Consider the following 20,522-nt stretch of genomic DNA (forward strand, 5'->3'; position numbering starts at 1 on the left):
GCTGCCTTTTATTTATGAAATTTGCCACATCACTGTTAAGACTCTGAAACGGTCGGGACTCTAAGGTTTCTGACAAAGCAAAACCAGACACACAGCACCGGCTTTTCTATATATGTGGCGAAGGGGACAGAAATAGCAGAACCAGCTTAAAGGCAGTGCAGCTTAGGACAACGGTGGCAGATGGATATAGCAGAGGAGGAGACGGTTCTGCCCTCCGGCACATTCATTATTCAGATTCTATTTTTGTGTTTCTGCTTCACCACTGATGTTAATCCCGCTGCACACGCCATGTACAATTGTGAAAAGGGCGCATCATGGGCAGGGCAGCATTCGTTCTCACCGTTACATAACCCAAACACACGCCTGAGCTCCTAACAAAAGATGGTGCAGCAGTTTATTTGACAATGACAACTTCTAAAACTGCAGGCCATGCTGTGCGACTGAGATTTCAGACACAGCTCGCCTCCTAGGGCTTTGTCTGCTGCATTGGTTTAAGATCTGAAGCAGGGAGACATGGGAAGCAGCCTCATATACAGCTCAGGACAAGGGCCTTGCCCAGCTGTGCCTGGAAGGGATTGAGCCCGAGATGTTTTGCAAAAGCTCTGCCACTGAGCTACGAGTAAATCCCTAAGCTGACTGCACACAAGCTTGGCACATTATTCATGCCCTTTGACTTGTAGGGCTCCTGTTGTAGGTTGCTGCTACTGTGCTGCCAAACTCATAGGCACTGAAGTTGTGGGGTAAAAAAAGGTAAAGGTAAAGGACCCCTGGACGGTTAAGTCCAGTCAAGGGCGACTATGGGTTTGTGATGCTCGTCTCACTTTCAGGCCGAGGGAGCCAGCGTTTGTCCACAGGCAGCTTTCTGGGTCATGTGGCCAGCATGACTAAACCGCTTCTGGTGCAACGGAACACCGTGACGGAAAGCAGAGTGCACGGAAACGCTGTTTACCTTCCCGCCGCAGCAGTACCTATTTATCTACTTGCACTGGCGTGCTTTCGAACTGCCAGGTTGGCAGGAGCTGGGATAGAGCAACGGGAGCCCACCCCGTCGTGTGGATTCGTGCTGATCGGCAAGCCCAAGAGGTCCAGTGGTTTAGACCACAGCACGTGTCCCTTCTTCATGCAGCACAAAGCTAAACTATGGAAATCACTCTCCGCATGAGGCAGTGATGGCTATCAACATGGATGATTCTCAAACAGATTAGAGAATTTCACAGAGGATAAGAGCATCAATCAGGTCCATGTAGAGCTTGATGAATGGGGTGGGAGTCTTGTCCATGAGATGCACCACCAAATCCAGGGGTCAGCAAACTTTTTCAGCAGGGGACCAGTCCACTGTCACTCAGACCTTGTGGGCGGCCGGACTATATTTTGGGGGGAAAATTGAACAAATTCCTATGCCCCACAAATAACCCAGAGGTGCATTTTAAATAAAAGAGCACATTCTACTCATGTAAAAACATGCTGATTCCCGGACCATCTGTGGGTTGGATTTAGAAGGCGATTGGGCTGGATCCGGGCCTTAGTTTGCCTACCCATGACCTGACGCGACACACTAGTAAGCAGGAAAGCAGGTCCAGATTTTACTATTGCAGCCTTGCAGTATATATGGACAAACATCGCAGTTTCACACATTACGTACCCAGTCCACTGAGAGGTGCAGGGTGTTCTTGACATGGTAGTATATCCGGCAAGCCCCTGCCAGCTCCCTCAGCCTGTTTAGCCCTCTGAGGCCTGGGGCAAGTTTACCCAGCTGCCCCTACCTCTGCATGGGCCTCCCATCAATGGCTGCATGCTAGACATAATGGTTATGCTCTGGCTCTGTCAAAGGCAGTAATGCTTTGGAGCCAGTAATGGGAGCCAGTGTGGTGTAGTGGTTAAGAGCGGTGGACTCGTAATCTGGTGAACCGGGTTCACTTCCCCGCTCCTCCACATGCAGCTGCTGGGTGACCTTGGGCCAGTCACACTTCTCTGAAGTCTCTCAGCCTCACTCACCTCACAGAGTGTTTGTTGTGGGGGTGGAAGGAAAAGGAGAATGTTAGCTGCTTTGAGACTCCTTAGGGTAGTGATAAAGCGGGATATCAGATCCAAACTCTACTCTTCTAAATGCCCGTTGCTGGAAACTGCAGGAGGGGGGAGCGCACTTGAGTTCAGGTTCCTCACAGGCATCTGGCTGACCACTGTGAGAACAGGACGCTCGACAAGATGGGCCTTTGGCCTGATCCAGCAGGCTTGTCTTCATGTTCTTTTTACATCCCTAAATGTGCTACAACAAAACTTGTTTCATTTAAGCCAATTTCTCTGGATAACTCAGAAGTTCCACCATCATTAGAAAAAACACCCTTCTCTTCACGCCGTGCGCAAAACTCTTTCCTGTTCCCACTTTTCATAATTGTTCTAACCAAACAGTCACAAAAGCCTCTCTCTGTCATAAGGAAGTTGCTCTTGCCCTTGTTCATTTTTGCTTGAGATTTACAGAGTTCTCTTTTCTAGAAGTGGGTGATATTTTAGTTCAGAATATGAACCTCCACAACTTTTAATGCTCTCCTTCAATCCAAAAAGAGTATTGACGCTCTACAATATCTTCTCCAGCTTGAAATGCAATCTTCCCCATCTGCTTCCTTCCCAGCTTCTGACCCATGGGTAGGCAAACTAAGGCCGGGGGCCGAATCCAGCCCAATCACCTTCTAAATCTGGCCTGCGGAAGGTCCAGGAATCAGCGTGTTTTCACATGAGTAGAATGTGTGCTTTTATTTAAAATGCATCTCTGGGTTATTTGTGGGGCATATGAATTCGTTCATTCCCCCCCCCCCCAAGATATAGTCCAGCCTCCCACAAGGTCTGGGGGACAGTGGACCACCCGCCCCTGCTGAAAAAGTTTGCTGACCCCTCTTCTAACCGTTCTCACTAGAAGCATCTCTCCGTTCTGGTGACTGCTGCAATTTAGTGTGCCAGGAAGCCTGGGTATGTGATTTTTTTTAGGGTGCCCAAGTCCCCAATAGGGGCATTAGGCATCATGGAAATCACATTTCCCAGGCAGTGGTTGTAGCAATATTCCAGCAGTTATCAGGCAGGCTTCCAACAACTTCTCTGCCACTGCTTCCAAACCAGATAGAGGAAAGATGTCAACAGGCCAGAGGATCTCATGGGTGCAGACTAGGGAAGTTTTCAGAACCCGTCACACTTCTGGAAACATTGGGATCCCAATGAGGTTTGAACTGGGCTCACAATAATTCCCGCCATTTATTTCCATATTTAGAAAACAGCTTAAATTGAGCCGGTTTTCTAAATGAATAAATATACACGGAAAATTATTCCGAGCCCAGAATTGGTCCATCACTGCATACAGCTAATGCAGACTACCTCAAGAAAACTGAGCTTGCCTCTCATTCATTTTTAAACTCACCCAACGATGAAAGCACCGCCAAAGAAAAATAGCTAGCAGTGGGGCAATCCGCACACCAATTACCAAAGCACCAGCGACAACCCTTTGACAGGCTCTTAAATCTCTGAATGCAGTTGGCAAGATTGGTTTTTAAACAGCCTGCTACAGTAATCCCAGCTTTCACTGCTTTCAACTCAAGAAGATGCAACTGTGTGTGTTTTAATGCAAAGTGAAACTGTAATTACTAGGAGTGTTTTTCTTCCTCTGCTGAAGAGGTATTAAGTTCAGAGCAGCCTTTGAAGTAGCCTTCCATGCAGTCAACAATGGCTGCAGTACAAAATGTGGAAGAGAGTGAGGCACTAGGTTGGGGAAGACAGGTTTGGAGGACCAGTAGCTCTGTTTGGAAGAGAACTCAGCCAAGTCGGATCCCTGAAGCAACCCTGCTTCCCCAGCTTTTTGAGGTCAGGGATGATGGGAGACGTTCCAAGAGAATTTGGAAGTCACTCCACTGGCTATCCCTGCTCTAACCATACCAGCTCTAACCTACCCTAGGCTAACTTTACCCTAAATGGCAGTGTGTTGCTAAATCAATGATCCAAGCAAAATTTCCATTCATACAAAGTCCACAAAGAATATAGTTTTTTGTTTTGTTGTTGTTGTTGTTTAGTCGTTTAGTCGTGTCTGACTCTTCGTGACCCCATGGACCAGAGCACGCCAGGCACTTCTGTCCTCCACTGCCTCCCGCAGTTTGATCAAACTCATGCTGGTAGCTTCAAGAACACCATCTAACCATCTCATCCTCTGTCGTCCCCTTCTCCTTGTGCCCTCCATCTTTCCCAACATCAGGGTCTTTTCCAGGGAGTCTTCTCTTCTCATGAGGTGGGCAAAGTATTGGAGCCTCAGCTTTTTTAAAAAAAAAGGTTAAATCCTAAACTAGCTTTAAAAAAGGGGGAGAATTTTATTTAATTTTCAATGCCTACAACCCAGAAAGTCTGCAAAACTATGACCTCCTTTCGTCTAAATATCTTAGCTACTCTACATATAAAAAACAACCAGGTGCGACCTACCTAGCATTTGAGCCTCTCATGACTGCATCTCATTACTTTTCCAGATTTCTGGTTTATCAAAGCCTTTGATGAGATTTATTTGATTCCTTTGAAATGCAGAGTTCACGCCCACATCAGTGTGGGTTCTAATAAAACAGAACACATCTTAAAATTGCCTCCCCTTCAGATCGCCTTTAGTCTTTCGAAATTACTTTTGCTAATCATCCTCATGAAATATTGCAAATGTAATTTTTCGCTCCTTGTGCTTGCCAGCCTTCCTCAGTAGTGAGAAAGCCCAGCTCTGTACAGTGGACCTCTGGATACGAATTAAATTCGTTCCGGGGGTCCATACTTAACCTGAAAAGTCCGTAACTGGAAGTGCTGCTTCTGCGCACAAATGTGGCACAATAGAGTGCTTCTGTGCATGTGTGCGGCACACAGAGCGCTTCTGCGCATGGCAAAACCCAAAAGTATACACTGCCGGGTTTGCCACGTTTGCAACCCAAAAGGTACGTATCCAGAGCGGTATGTAACTCGAGGGTCCACTGTTTTTACAAGTTACAGATAGGTAGCCGTGTTGGTCTGCCATAGTCAAAATAAAAAAATTCCTTCCAGTAGCACCTTAAAGACCAACTAAGTTAGTTCTTGGTATGAGCTTTCGTGTGCATGCACACTTCTTCAGATACACTGAAACAGAAGTTGCCAGATCCTTCTATATAGTGAGAAGGTGGGGAGGGGTATTACTCAGAAGGGTGGTGGGAATGGGAGATTGGCAGATAGCTGAGATGAGCCTATTGACGACTCTTAACGACTGTAATAGGTCTTACAGGAAAAGGCAAGGGGTGAGAAGGTGAGAAATGGCTTAGTCATGTATAATGAGATAAGAATCCAATGTCTTTGTTCAGACCAGGTCTCTCCATGGTTTTAAGTTTGGTAATGAGTTGCAATTCTGGCGTTTTTACAAGTTTTTACAAGGTTCATTTAGCAGAGGGAGTACTGGAGGGTTTGGCCCCATCTTCACTATGCATTTAAAGCAGTATTGCGCCACTTTAGACAGTCATGGCTTCCCCCAAATTATCCTGGGATATCCTGCAAAAACTCTCAAAGTAATACGTGGACTTCTCTGCCAAGCAAGTAGTATGATGAACCATTAATATATTTATATTATTTTCACTTGCATTTCCATGGTTATGTCTTCTTATAAACTATGGCTGAAACGAATGAAAACACATCCCTCTTCTGCAGAATTATTTAGGTTTGAAACCTAGTTGAGACATAGGTTGCATAGGACTGAGCTAACATGCAGGAAAGAAGCTCTCCATAGCTGCTTTGTTCCTCCCTGGTCCTTCTCTTGCAGTGCTCTGCTGAGCTGAGCTAAGCCAAGCCAAGCCTTGGTTTAGCATGTTATCTGAACTGGGTCTCACAGTTAAGCTCTTGCTGTGCTAACCACAAGATGCAGCCAACAGCCTGTGTGTTTGTGCCATCTTGGTAAGTCATAGTTTGGCTTACCACATTGCATGAATAATTGAGCTGTAGAGTTGGAAGCTGTAGAGTTGGGACGCGGGTGGCGCTGTGGGTTAAACCACAGAGCCTAGGACTTGCTGATCAGAAGGTCGGAGGTTCAAATCCCCACAATGGGGTGAGCTCCCGTTGCTCAGTCCCTGCTCCTGCCAACCTAGCAGTTCGAAAGCACGTCAAAGTGCAAGTAGATTAATAGTTACCGCTCCTGTGGGGAGGTAAACAGCGTTTCCATGTGCTGCTCTGGTTCGCCAGAAGCGGCTTAGTCATGCTGGCCACATGACTCAGAACTGTACGCCGGCTCCCTTGGCCAGTAAAGCAAGATGAGCGCTGCAACCCCAGAGTCGGTCACGACTGGACCTAATGGTCAGGGGTCCCCTTTACCTAGAGTTGGAAGGGACCACAAGGGTGATCTAGTCCAACCCCCTGCAATGTAGGAGTCTTGTGCCCAACATGGGGCTCAAACCCACGATCCTGAGATTAAGAGTCTCATGTTCTACCGACTGAGCTAGTTCTTCAACAATAACACTCTCTGAAGTAGTTCGCTACCTTCCTTCTTTGCTCGTGCTCTTGCAAATGCAACCATTAAACCTGTCAAAATGCTTTTTCAGAGATTTCAGCCCTGCTGGCGCCTATGGTCTGTTGATGTGTCACTGTCACTCTATGTGGCTCCCATCAACTCATCTGCTCTGATGTCATGCCAGTGTCATAATAGGGAGCCTAATAAGCCCTGGACAACCCAGATGATGATGATGATTTTATTTACACCCCGCCATCTGACTGGGTTGCCCCAGCCATTCTGGGTGGCTGGAGATACCTGGAGGCGAGGCACTGGGAAACCTCAGCACTTCAAAGTCTATGAGATGTTTAGTTCAGCCAAAGATCACAGGAGAAAGCAGCTGGGCAATACTAAGAAGCTCCCAACAGGTCAGAAGAAACTTTCCTGGCTGCTTACTGGTGGAAGAAATGAAAAGAAAACAGCAGCCTTTTTGATCAGCAATTCCCTCCATGGCCAGGGACGAGACAAATATGACTTCCTCCCCTTACAATCTGCTGGGTTATTTGCCATATGTAGAGGGGCATCTTTCTTCTCCATTTACCATAATATAAAAAATATACCCCAGGTGATTTAATGCAAAAGTAGAACGGGCAAGACAATACCTTTTCTATGAACCAAGTAAGAAGATGAAAGCTTGCAAATTGCACTGAACTTTTCATACAGTTGGGTGTTCAAGCCAAAAGGAGGATGGGAAAGAGGGGGAAAAATAGCTGACTGAGCTAATGCATGGCATTACGTCGATCTTACCCAAGGTCAGAAGGCTCCCCAGCAACACCACTTGGTCCTTGTATGGGAGTGAGCTGTCAACCATAGCATTTATTTGTTGAGTATCCTATAGTCCTCAGTCTCAAATGGGATCATCTGAGTGGCTAACAAATCAAAATAAAACCAACCCAACACTAGAGCAAGTGTATGTGGGGGTGCACACAGGTGGTGTAGTGACAATAAAGGTTTATTACTTCTTCTTCTTCTTCTTCTTCTTCTTATTATTATTATTATTATTATTATTATTATTAAGATCCAAAGAAAAAACTGAGAAAATAGCCAGCAGCAGCAACAAAAATGAAGAGCAATTAAGAGACCAAATCCAAGAGCAAGCAGATCCACAAGCCTCCCATAAAAAGACTGGTGAACCATGATCTTCTGAACCTGGTGCCTAAATACACTCAATGGGATAATGGACAAAGGTGAAAAGATCCCGTCTCCCGGTCCCATACTGTTCCACATGATGCAATGGGTGGGACTTCTCCCCCAAAATGCAGCACGTGGGCATTTGAAACATAGCCTAAAATAAGCTACTATTGCGAAAGCCAAGAATGCACTACACTGGCAAATTTGGACCTCCAAGTCCTAAAAAAGGATGGGTTGGATCTCTTTCTGGGTGTCCAATTGCAATCTCAAATGGAAGAAAGAGATAAAAGCCACTGAGGTTCTCCTGTGAAATTAAGCAGGTTTTTAATCCAACGCAAACAGTGCTTGTCACTATTTTGCTGGAGACATTAAAGTGCACACCAGAACTTTAGGTTTGTACATCGTAATGCAACAAAGCCACTTATTAAAAAACAGAGCTTTTGCGGTTTGGAATGTGGTGATGAAATGTACCAAAAACTGTGGAATGGATGAATGATTAATGGGAAGCAGGCAAATTAGGATGCATGCTCATTGTTGCATAACCACTCTGAAAACAAATCTGAATGCATGCTCACTAAAAACCAGATATAATTTAACCTCCATGTGAGATTTGCGAAAGCAAACCAGGATGAGTGCTCAAGAAACAGGTTATCCTGAGCGGACCCTAATCCTATCATGATTTAATAACATCATTAAAAAATGTCAACGCTCATTATTTAGCGTCTGAGAAATGCGCCACTTTTCTTTCTGCTTCCGTTCCCTCACATCCACTGCACACACAGAAATTAAGGAGATAAAAACCTCTGAAGTTAATTGCATCTGTGAAATTAAACAAGCTTTTGATCTAACGTAATTAAACGTACTTGTTAATGGCACTAAAACATTCACTATTAAGGTATGAGAAATTAATAGCTTCTCTGTTCATCGAATCCACTGAACACACAGGAACATACCCAAACTCTGCCCTAATCCACACCAGCTACAGCTCACCATTCCCATTCCATTTACCTGTCAATGTCAGCCAATCTGCATCCTGAGTGAAGCACTCACTGTATTTCTCTGTACCCAGAAACAGTTCTGATCCAAAATGAAAAATGTTTGGAGCCTCTGTAAAAAGCAAGTCAGAATCCTTTGCCCCCCAGAGTTCCAAATTATCAGAGTGACAGGCAGCCTCTAATGTGGAATGGAGCCTGCAAGCTAATACAGAGCAACCGAAGCTCTGAAATAGCCAAAGCTATTTTTACATCCATGTTAATACAGTACTTCTGGCATTTCATTCACTGACTAATCCACCCTGGATTTGCTTAATGCTGTTCCCATATCAGCCTGCCACAAGTAATGACACCTGTTTGGTAGCCTCCAAATATTATAGGGAAGCAGCAGGAGGGCTGGATATACCAGGAGGCAGGCTAAGCAGCTGTCTAGTGGCCTCTGATATTTAGGGACCTCAAAACCTCAGAGGGGAAAACCTTGTGCGAAAACTCGGTGAAGACAATCCCGTTTAGTCAACGCATTTATTCAATTCTAATAATAAACTGCTTCCCCACTCAGCGTCTCCTAAAACATAGAAACGAACCACCCCTAGCTGACTGCTGCATTACAGGAGTTTGAACTAGATGACACTTAGGGTTCCTTCCATCTCCACAATTCCGTTTCCGTGATTTTGTGGGAAAACATTGCAGCACACTTTAAATATAAGCTGAGCAGCGGGTACCACCCCTTCCTTCCCTTACAGAATGCCCAAATTGCACCCCTGCTCCCCTTACAGACATCTCAAAACATGGCGTGGGTGAGCTGCAGAGGAACATGAAGAACAGAGTAGGACCGCTCTCCAGCAACCTTCCTGCTTTGTTGTGGCTTCCCTCCTTGGCCTCCGACACTGCTGAGGCCAAAACAGCAGCGTTGGTGTGAGGTAGGCAGTGGTAGTAGAATAGGCCCATTGCTGGGGAGTTGCCCCAGCCTGCCCTGCCTATTCCTCTGCAGCTCACCTGGTCCACGCTGTGTCATTTGCTCCGCCTGCTTACCTGCCCAGGCTGCCTATCAGCAGCAAGACAAACTGCAGCGTGACCACGTCCTTACCATTTGTTTATATAGCTTTTTAAAAACTCAGCAGAACATCTCGAATAACAAGCCGACAAAAAAAAATCATTAATGGAAATGTAGCTTATATTTATCATAGAGTACAAGAGAGCCCTTGCTGACAGGTACATTTCATTGCTTTTAATAAAGACAACCTTATACTACCCTGGAAGGTACTTTGTACATACCTCTTTAAGGAAGGGGAAGGAAAACTGAGTGTGAGACAGAATGGGAATCAGTAGGAAGAATGAAGTAAAATATACAAGTTGGAAAGGAGCTCCAAACAAAATCAAAATCCTGGCTTTCTGCTACTAGCTCTCTGCTTCCTCTTCTTTAACCAGTTACCGTATTTTTCGCACCATAGGACGCACCGGACAATAGGATGCACTTTGTTTTAGAGGGGGGAGAACAAGAAAAAAAAATTCTCCCCCTCTCTGCCCAGCGCTCCTTCAGTGAAGCGGCAGGAGGCGCTGCACAGAGAGGGGGAGAACTTTCCCCCTCTTGTTTTCCTGCTCTAAAACAAGGTGCCGTTCAGGCGGCTACCTTGAAAGCCTGGAGAGCGAGAGGGGTCGGTGTGCACTGACCCCTCTCACTTTCCAGGCTTCAGGTTCCTTTCGACCTGCTCAGTGGGGCTGGCGGGGGGGGGGAGCCCACCACCAGCCCCAAAGAGCAGGTCAGGGAGCAGCGGAAAGGCGCAGCGGAGAGGCTCCTGCCATAGCCGCGCGTCACCGCTCCAGCCGGGAGAGGGTCACGGGGGGCTGCTTTAGCCCCCCCCCCCCGCGCGCTCTCCTGGCTGGAGAGGTGACACGGGGCTGTAGAGGTTCCTGCCATAGCCACGCGTCACCTCTCCAGCCAGGAGAGGGTCGCAGGGCTATGGCGTCTTCGCTCCATAGGACGCACACACATTTCCCCTTCATTTTTGAAGGGGAAAAAGTGTGTCCTATAGAGCGAAAAATACGGCACTAATCTGCCTACTCCTTGACTGCTAAATTTACTCAGGCCTGGATTAAAACAATGGAAGGCCCTCGACTAGGAGACCTGGGGAGGTCCAAATTTAATAGCATTTGATCATGAAAACAAAGCCTCGTTCTTCTTTACCGTTACTAAGCAACTAGGCCCAGATAGTAAAATCTACGTGTGTGTGTGTGTGTGTGTGTGTATGTATATATATATACATACAGTTAGAAAACCAAGGGGTCTATGAAATACCCTGCAAAGTCTGCCCAGCCACGTACATTGGACAAACAAACAGACGAATAAATGCACGTATCACAGAACACAAGAATGCCGTCAAAAAAGAAGAAAAAACTTCCTCTCTTTACCAACACATGAAAGAAACAGGACACGAAATTAATTTTGCAGATTCCAAATTGCTCTTTAACATGGAACATCACCACAAGAGAATAATCATGGAAGCCATCGAGATAGAGAAACACCCTCACAACATGAACAAGCGTGACGACACGTCCCGCCTGCCAGACATCTGGAAATTAGCCCTCCCCACAAAAACCGACACCAGAACCAGAGGCACACAGAACGCCATCTCCAATCAACCACACCAGACCCAAACCCAGACCCTCTCCACAGATAAATTACAGACACCATCCAGTAGCCAAACCATAGTGGCACCTCCGGATGCTGCACCCCCCTGCAATCCCTACACAGATCTGGCTGGCACAGGGCACAAAACCACAGCTCGCCCCTATACACGAAGCCAAGCCAGAGCACAACTAAGTGCAGTACAGCCATCTTCTCAGAAAAACTCTTCACAAGGTCAAGAGGTCAAGACACGAAAGCTTTAGCAACTAATCCACACCTAATGACCCTCCTAAGTGGTACTCAGAATATCACTCAAGTAATCACTCAAGATATCCCTCAAGTAATTAATGAACAAAAGAAGAAAAGGCACATTAACCTAGGAACTTCCTATCTGCCCAGAACGTTGGAGGCTATACACCACACCCCCTCAACAGTATTTATAGGAACTCAAACACTGAGATCCTGCTCTGTTCTAGTAACAAGAAGCCGAAAGCACCAGCCTGAAGATGACGAGTGAGACCTCGTCGAAACGTCGCCTAGACACCCCAACTCTTACACGGGAAGACACCCGAAGACACCAAAACCTGCATATATATATATATATATATATATATATATATATATATATATATATATATATATTGGCAGGAGGCCATGGGCTGCAGCCCACTCAGCCCATATGTAAATCCAGCACTGACTGGACCATTCCTACCCATGTGCTTGTCAACACACCCCAAGAACAGTTAAGGCTGAGGAGGCAGGACTTTCTTTTGCAAAAGGCCCGCCGATTCCTCTGCAGAGCAAGGCTTGTTCTTCAGTGCGCTGCATTTGGTGTTGCTTTTAATAAATGATCCCACCAATTCACCCAGAACAGATGTTTAACAAACTGGCTTGTGTTTTCCGGGATCCTCCCTGCAATACTTTTTAAAAAATAATAAAATAAAGTTTATACACATAGTGCTGTTAATTACCTTTAAAGCCCTAAACAGCTTGGGGCCAAGATACTGAACAACCATCTTCCCCCATGTGAACCGGCCTATCTTTCAATATCAGCTTTTTGAGGTGTGTTTGGCAGCAACATGCAAAGAGTGCCTTTATTGAACTAAGCTTCCTATTACATTCATGGAACTTATTTGCCCCCGAGAGATTAGATTATCTCCCTCTCTTTCCTTGTGTTCTGGCAGCATTGAAAAACCATGCTTTCTCATTAAACCCTTTGAGATCTTACTGCTGTTCAAGTTACTTTGTTCTGGCTCTTGTTATTTTTAAATCCTGTCTTTAGAGTCAAGATGTATTGCTACTCTACCTTACCCATTTTTAAAATCATCACGTAGTATTCATACTCCAAAGTTCAACGTTCGTTAAGATTCGTAAATGCGAGATTTAGAATCGGGGCCATTTTCTTCTTCTTCACCTGCCTGCAGACATAATCAAGACTCTTACTTCTGGCACAGCCTTTAAAGCACATGGCTTATCATCAATCCACAGGAACATTTAGAGAACCAGTATTTTCCCACTTGGGCAATATGCCAGAACATCTATCCTTGCTGGTTACCTCTGCTGTCAAAGCCATGATGTCTTTTGTCCCACAATGTTCTACAAGACGAGAAACCCAAACAAAAAGTTTTAAAGTTAAGAGTTGTTGCAGTGAGCTGGTGCTGATAGCAACTTTTTGGGAGTTATTGCCCAAAACACCTGGAGCACAAAAACCGCTGGAGAAGGCTGCTGTGCCAAACTATTACTACAAAGACGCAACCCTTGTGGATATTTATGTTTTTTATAAAACCATCTTAACTTCTTCTTAGTGATATTGCACTGTATTTGAGAAGCTGACAGTTCTGCATGTCGCTCCATCCTCCACTGACTTGGATTTTAAATCCATGCACTTTCAATATCAGGCAAGCCATATTTCAAAGGGTATTATTTACTCTTACAAAGGGCATTCATTAATTAGAGGGATGCGGGTGGCGCTGCGGTCTAAACCACTGAGCCTCCTGGGCTTGCCGATCGAAAGGTCGGCAGTTCGAAATAGCATGATGGGGTGAGCTCCCCATTGCTTTGTCCCAGCTCCTGCAAACCTACCAGTTCGAAAGCACACCAATGCTAGTAGATAGTGGCAGGAAGGTAAACGGCATTTTCATGCACTCTGGCTTCCGTCATGGCATTTTGTTGCACCAGAAGCAGTTTAGTCATGGTGGCCACATGACCCGGAAAGCTGTCTGTGGACAAACACCAGCTCTCTCGGCCTGAAAGCGAGATGAGCGCCGCAACCCCATAGCCGGTATAGCGCAGCGTACGAGGGACTCACTGAGCTGGCAGCTCGGTTTGGGGGGGCGGCTCGTGGGCTGGTAAAACTGTCTTCGTGGGCTGCATCCAGCCCATGGGCCGCACACTGCCGACCCCTGATCTAAAACATAGCAGAGGGAAAATTTGAAAAGTGGCAAATGGGGACTGCTAGGCCCATTGTGCCACACACCAGTCTTACCTGAAGACCAGGAGAATTCTTTCATCACCCAATATTTCAAAAAGTCTCAGGAACCTGAATAAAGCTTACAGATGACATGATCAATCAAGCCATATTTGGGCATGGTAGAAATTCCACGCAGAAATTCCACGCAGAAAAGGAGGGGTTGTTGTGGGGCTGAGTGTGCTAAATCCAGCCCCCTTCCTCCTCCACACCCTCCTCCTCAAGTTGGAGGGCCACTGTCTGAAGCAGAGACCCTTCTGAACTCATGGTGGTTGCAGATGCAAAGTAGAAGCTGCGGAAAATTAGGGTCCCTACATCATGCAAGAAGCCCAAGCAAGAAGAAGTTGGCTGCCCAATTCACATGCTCACTATTCTTCAACCCAAGGCTAGCACACTTTCCCCATAAACTATTCTTCCCCTGCCTCCTTGTGTATGGAATTTCCCCGTTTCTATAACCCTTGAATATGGCTCCAGAACTGAGACTAGATACAGAGGAGGGAACTGGATAAGAGAACCCCAGGCGCTCCCACAGGACATGTTTAACATGCCACTTGGCAGCAGCTGCGCCATCCGGTGCAGCGGAGGGAGTGATGGGAAGCAGGGGTGGCCTAAAATAGGGCACATTTCATCAAACCGCGCCAGTTGCCTTGTGGCACTGCCGCAAAACAAAGCACGCCAGCTACGTATGTTCAAACTACCCCCTTGGAATCGCACGTTGCTTTGTGACATTTCTGAAGCTAAGCAGGATTGGGTACAGCAGCATCAGTTCCCGAAATGAAAGGGTGCTTGGAAACCTCCAGTACAGTGTCCTGAGTTCCAGAGAGAGGAGGAGCAAGAAACAGAGAAGAGGAGGAGGAGGAGGAGCAGTTGTTTGTAAGCAGCTTCTGAATCCACACTGTGTGAGAGAGAGAAAAGAGGGTTGGGCTCTCACTGGCCTTATAGCCCCTTATTAGATTCTGCCCCATTGATCTGGAGTGCATTGCAGGGTGGCCGTGAAGGAGAAGGAGGCAACAACTTCAAGTATAATACTACAGGCATGCACCAAGCCTATTAAGATGCAAATTGCCTGCCCCTCTCCTCCGTGAGATTACAAGCAAAGGGTCCTCGGTTTGAAAGAGCTGCTTTAAAAAGTTCCCATAACCCTTAGAGAATTCCCACAACCCAGCGCTGTTTTTTCACATGTGCGCACAGCAGCAAAAGGCAAGCTCGAAGGCACAGTTCTGAGAGCAATTACTTAATGCTCCAGAGATTAGCTGTCTGCCTCATCCTGAGTCCATATTATTCAAGAGAGAACAAAGGGGAACGAGACACATTAATCCATCAGCCCTATAGCACTAACTTTCCCGTCATAGGCATTTATGAGCCTATACAACTCCATGTTCCTCCTAGGGGCAGGGGGGAGTTTATTCGTAGTCTGCTGAAGTAAAGACTATGCGAAGAAAGAAGTTGCCTCGCTGCCCCAAACTGGGAGGCTGCTTCAGATGCAGCAAAGTTACAAGCAGGGTCTTCCTGTGCAACTGCATCCTGCACTCAGCAAAAGGGACAAAGCTAAGAACATAAGAATATTCTACTGAATCAGGCTGAAGTCCCATCTAGCCCAGCATTCTGTTCTCACAGTAGTCAACCAGATCCTCATGGGAAGCTTGCAAGCAGAACCTGAGCACCACAGTGCCCCCTACAGCATATACACATACAGTGGTACCTCGGGTTACATACACTTCAGGTTACATACGCTTCAGGTTACAGACTCCGCTAACCCAGAAATAGTGCTTCAGGTTACGAACTTTGCTTCAGGATGAGAACAGAAATCGCGCGGCGGCAACAGGAGGCCCCATTAGCTAAAGTGGTTAAGAACAGTTTCAGGTTAAGGACAGACCTCCGGAACGAATTAAGTACTTAACCCGAGGTACCACTGTACTTGTGATTCCCAGCAAGCAGTACCCAGAGGCATATTGCCTCTGACAGGAGAAGCCGACTGACCAAAGCTACCCAACTCCACTGTGCTTGAGAGGCAAAGAAACCTCTGTTTTTTGCTGCCGTTCCCACAAACTGAGAAATTTTAGGTAGCTACAGAATGAGATTCCTTGTGTTTGGTGTGTGTGTGTGCATGTGCTTACACACACACACACACACACACACACACACACACACAGGGAGGGCAGACTGAAGGTGCAAATATGTGAATAAATCATATTTCTTAAAGCTATGATGGTCTCTGCCACATCTTCGATCTTTTATTATTATTAAATATTTTTTATTGATTTTACAATTTTAACTTCACCAAGTATTCTCCATAGAGATAATACAATTCGGGGGAGAGGGGGAATAAATGGAAAATAAAGCAAAAAATAAAACAGAGAATATAAATAACCTTAATCATGACACATTTTCAGTATATATAAACATATTTTGGAGGTTCTCTTTAACTTCCTGACTTCCCTCCTTCTCCTTTTCTGGTTCATTAAATAAGTATGTTTTCTTATTTTTCTTAATAAGTATGGTTTCTTATATAAAACCTCTTTTTCTTGTTTTTCTTATATTATCAATATTTAACAAACTACCATTATACATTAATCTTAAAATTGCCTATGTTGGACTCATTATTTAACACTTGCAAATGTTTAATCAAAGCCTGCCAATGTTTCTATTTGTATACCATATTTTTGTACATATACAATAAATGTTTCCCAATCTTTTTAAAATTTCTCACTGCCATTGTCTCTGAGCTTCTCTGTAAGCTTTGCCACCTTGTCTTCAATTCTCCAAAGAAGCAGAGCCCCTGGGCGAGTGCCTGGAGTCTCAGCAGAGAGTGGTGGTGACACCCAACTTTTGTAACATTATGTTTTTTTATCCTATTTTAATGTTTCATTGTGTAGGCTGCTCTGGGATTATGATGATTTAAAAAAGAGTGGTGTATCAAACAAACAAAGTACACAAATACTGACACACACACCCCCGCCCCCTGATAAGACTGAAAGGAATCCTATTAATACCCAAAACACAGTTTGAGGACACTGAAAGTCCACTGCTAATACTTCCCTGGATTACAGAGTGTAATAGCCCTATATGAGCGTGTTACTCATTTTAATTAATCCCATGGCATCGATCCCAGATGTTTCCCCCGCTGCGGCTTGATACTGATGAGCTAATCCTGAAATTAGATTAACCTGCGTGGATGAACAAACGGGGATGTGGAGTCATGGTTGTCAGGACAACAAATAGAAATTGCATCCTATTAATCCTCTCGGAAGAAATCTGCTTCCAGCACAGCAACAACACCCAGGACATGTTTCCAGCAAAGTCAATCCAATGAAATTTATTATTGTTCGTTTCTTTCTTTCACTGGGTACATGTGTAACAAAGGGAGGCCAGGTTCATTAAGCTGTAAAAACACATGCTGTAAAACTGTAGCCATTAAAAATAATAACGAGAAGTTTTCCCATGATGGTAAACTGTAGAAGGGAGAGAGAGATATGTTTGAATAAGAACTTAAGAAGAACCTACAGGGTCAGTCCAGTGGCCTATCTAGTGTGAACTCTACTCTCACAGAGGCCAAATGGATGACTATTGAAGTCCTAGAGGAGCAGGTCTGCCAGTGGAATCATAAGTAATAGAGGCAGTACAAAAAAAATTAATACCATAGGTAGGGTATTAAAAGGGTTGTGGGTCTCTTCATCCAACGGGTTCTAATGTGTTTTTTTAAACAACAACAACAACAACATATCCCTAAAAATATGTGTTGATGTGTTTACTTTGAGGTATTTGGAAGTAAAACAAATACACCACACAGATACAGTCCTCAATTCTATGCACAACAGGTTTCCTGCATGCACAACAGTATTGTCCAAAACAATCTTGTGCAGAATGGATGGCATAGATACCCACTCATGTATAAGTAGTGATAGTGAGCTAACCTGATTGAGCCAGGGTTGCAGGATGCATGTCCATAGGCAACCCTTAGCTGGTTCGTAACAACTACTACCCAGAACAGATCACATTTGCCACATTAAGATGCAGAACTAACAAAAGAGATGACATATGCACCAAGGCAAAACTGAGTTTCTGTCTGGGTGACATGGTCCCAGGAACACACTGCATATCCACCACATAATAAAACTACCGTATTTTTCGCTCTATAACACGCACTTGACCATAACACGCACGTAGTTTTTAGAGGAGGAAAACCCGTAGGCATGCCACCCGTAGGCATTCCCTCCATAACACGCACAGACATTTCCCCTTACTTTTTAGGAGGAAAAAAGTGAGTGTTATGGTGCAAAAAATTCGGTATGTCCCTCCTCCATCCACCAGGAGAAAGAACAGCAAGGAGTCCTGTGGCATCCCTAGAGATGGATTACGGCAAAGCTTTTGTAGACTAGAATCCACTTCAGTTGGCAAGTATAGATGTGTACACACAAACACCTAGTTCACCACCTGTTCTTGATCCCAATGATTGCTTCCACAGTTAATTTGCAAGATGCACCACAGCTGCCCAAAGCAACTTAAATAGAACGCATTGTAGGCAGACCACAAAGTCCATTATTTCAAGTGTGCATACAATACCTCCGGGTTCCTAATTTTGGAGCCCTTCGTCCCAAATATTTGCAGGTGTGTAGGACAGAGAGAGGAAGCTGCCTTATGTACCCATTCAGTATTGCATCACAGTGTTATATCCTGCCTTTTACGTCTCCTCCAAGGAGCTCAAGGTGGCGTTTATGATTCCCCCCCCCCGCTCCCCTTGCTCTCCTCCCAACAGCCCTGTGAAGTAGGCGGGACTGAGGTCACCCACGGGCTTCATGGTGGCTGAGTGGGGATTTGAACCCAGGACTCCCAGGACTCAGTGCAGCTCAGAACTGCCCACAGCGGCTGGCAGCTGCTCTCCATCCACAGTTGCAGGCAGGGGACCCCCCCCCGCCCCCCAAGTCCTACCTGGAGACGCCGGGGGTTGAACCCGGGACCTTCCACCCACGGTCCTTCCCGCTCCACTCCATCCCTCAGCATGCCGCCGGCGTCCCCTTCCTTGCAGGTAAGCCCTGCTGAGCTCTGGAGGTTTCGCGCAGCGCCCTGCACGCCTCTTACCTGCCGGGCAGGTGGAACCAGGAGGAGCAGGCGGGCAGCCGTGCGCCGCAGGGTGTTCATTGCAGGCGCCACTCGGGAGCCAATGAAACGCTCTCGCTCCGCCGCCAGGCAAACCAAAGGCGGCGCGCGCGCGCATGGCCGGGAGGTGCAGGCACGAGGGGAAAGGCGGGGCGGCGGCGTGGGAGAGCGTGCAGCACGGAGGGAGCCCCAGGAAGGGGGAGGGAGAACCGCCGGGAGAACCAATCGGCTCGCAGGGAGGGCGTGGCCGGCCGCGCGCCTTGGGCTGGTTTCTGTAGCAGCGCGTGCGCAATGCCGTGGCTGCGAAAAGGATTCACCTGTTGGATATCTGCCTGCCTCGTTACTCATCGTTATTGCTATTATTGCTATTAATAATAATAATAATATTTAGCTTCATTACCACGCCTGTTCACCTCTGAAGGGGCTGGAGGCAGCTTACATATAAAAACAAGAAACGCCACATTGGGGGCGGGGGGGGGGCTATTCATTTAAAAAGCAATTAGTAGTACATGAAATCTATTAAAAACAACAACAACAACAACAACAACAACAACTATAGCATTGTTAAACTGGATGGAGGGAGAGAAGAGGCCAGCTGGAAAACTGGGAGCAGCAATGCCCTCACACACACACCCCGCTCAAGGTGGGGCAATATAGGTACAGAGTCATTAGGTTGTTGTTGTTTAGTCGTTTAGTCGTGTCCTACTCTTCGTGACCCCATGGACCAGAGCACGCCAGGCACTCCTGTCTTCCACTGCCTCCCGCAGTTTGGTCAGACTCATGCTGGTAGCTTCGAGAACACCATCCAACCATCTCGTCCTCTGTCGTCCCCTTCTCCTTGTGCCCTCCATCTTTCCCAACATCAGGGTCTTTTCCAGCGAGTCTTTGTTGGCAAGGTGATGTCTCTGCTTTTTAAGATGCTATCTAGGTTTGTCATTGCTTTTCTCCCAAGAAGCAGGCGTCTTTTAATTTCGTGACTGCGGTCACCATCTGCAGTGATCATGGAGCCCAAGAAAGTAAAATCTCTCACTGCCTCCATTTCTTCCCCTTCTATTTGCCAGGAGGTGATAGGACTAGTGGCCATGATCTTTGTTTTTTTGATGTTGAGCTTCAGAACATATTTTGCACTCTCCTCTTTCACCCTCATTAAAAGGTTCTTTAATTCCTCTTCACTTTCTGCCATCAAGGTTGAGTTATTAGGTACAGATATACAATTCTAAGGGAAATGTGCTCTGTATGTACTCAGAGACTCTGGTATTATTTCATGCATAGAAACATAGGAAACTAGCTTATACCAAGCGAAATCATTGCTGCCTCTAGCCTAGCGTTGTCTACACTGACTGGCAGCAGATCTCCAGAGTCTCTCCCAGTCCTAGCTGGAGATGCCAGGGACGTCCTGAATGAAAGCAGATGTTGTACTAGTGAGCTATGATGCTTCCTGTTCTGCAAAACCCTTGCAATATTCTCTCTTCCACACAAACAGAGAATGAGAGGGGCAGGCTGAAAGCGGGGTGTTAAACCCAGGTTTCCCAAATCCACAAATGTGGCACTTTATTTCTAGGTATACTTTAGGCAGAGATGTCACTGCCTAAAAATATACAGACCCTGGGTAGGTTCAAAGCCATGGTGGATGCAGAAGTGTCAACTCTGCTCACTGTTCAAGGAATCACTGTTCCTAGAAACCATGGACAGCTCCATATT

At 46.1% G+C, this 20,522-nt stretch overlaps 1 protein-coding gene across 4 annotated transcripts in view; it reads right to left on the reverse strand.

The window, feature by feature from the left end:
- The window catches only part of NIM1K (NIM1 serine/threonine protein kinase), a 30,930-nt gene extending 11,998 nt beyond the window's left edge, over positions 1-18,932 (reverse strand). The window contains exons 1-2 of one of the 4 annotated variants that reach the window (XM_081213051.1): positions 6,499-6,575; positions 4,453-4,577 (exon numbers count right to left, since the gene is read on the reverse strand). The gene's annotated coding sequence lies outside the window, so the exon portion shown is untranslated. Of the gene's footprint in view, positions 1-4,452; positions 4,578-6,498; positions 6,576-8,647; positions 8,765-18,653 lie in introns of those variants that run through there. The other 3 variants (XM_081213053.1, XM_081213052.1, XM_081213054.1) reach the window with 3 other exon arrangements.
- Positions 18,933-20,522: the final 1,590 nt, after the last annotated feature.

Source organism: Podarcis bocagei, assembly GCF_964188305.1.
Source record: "Podarcis bocagei genome assembly, chromosome: 11".
Classification (NCBI taxonomy): Eukaryota; Metazoa; Chordata; class Lepidosauria; order Squamata; family Lacertidae; genus Podarcis; species Podarcis bocagei.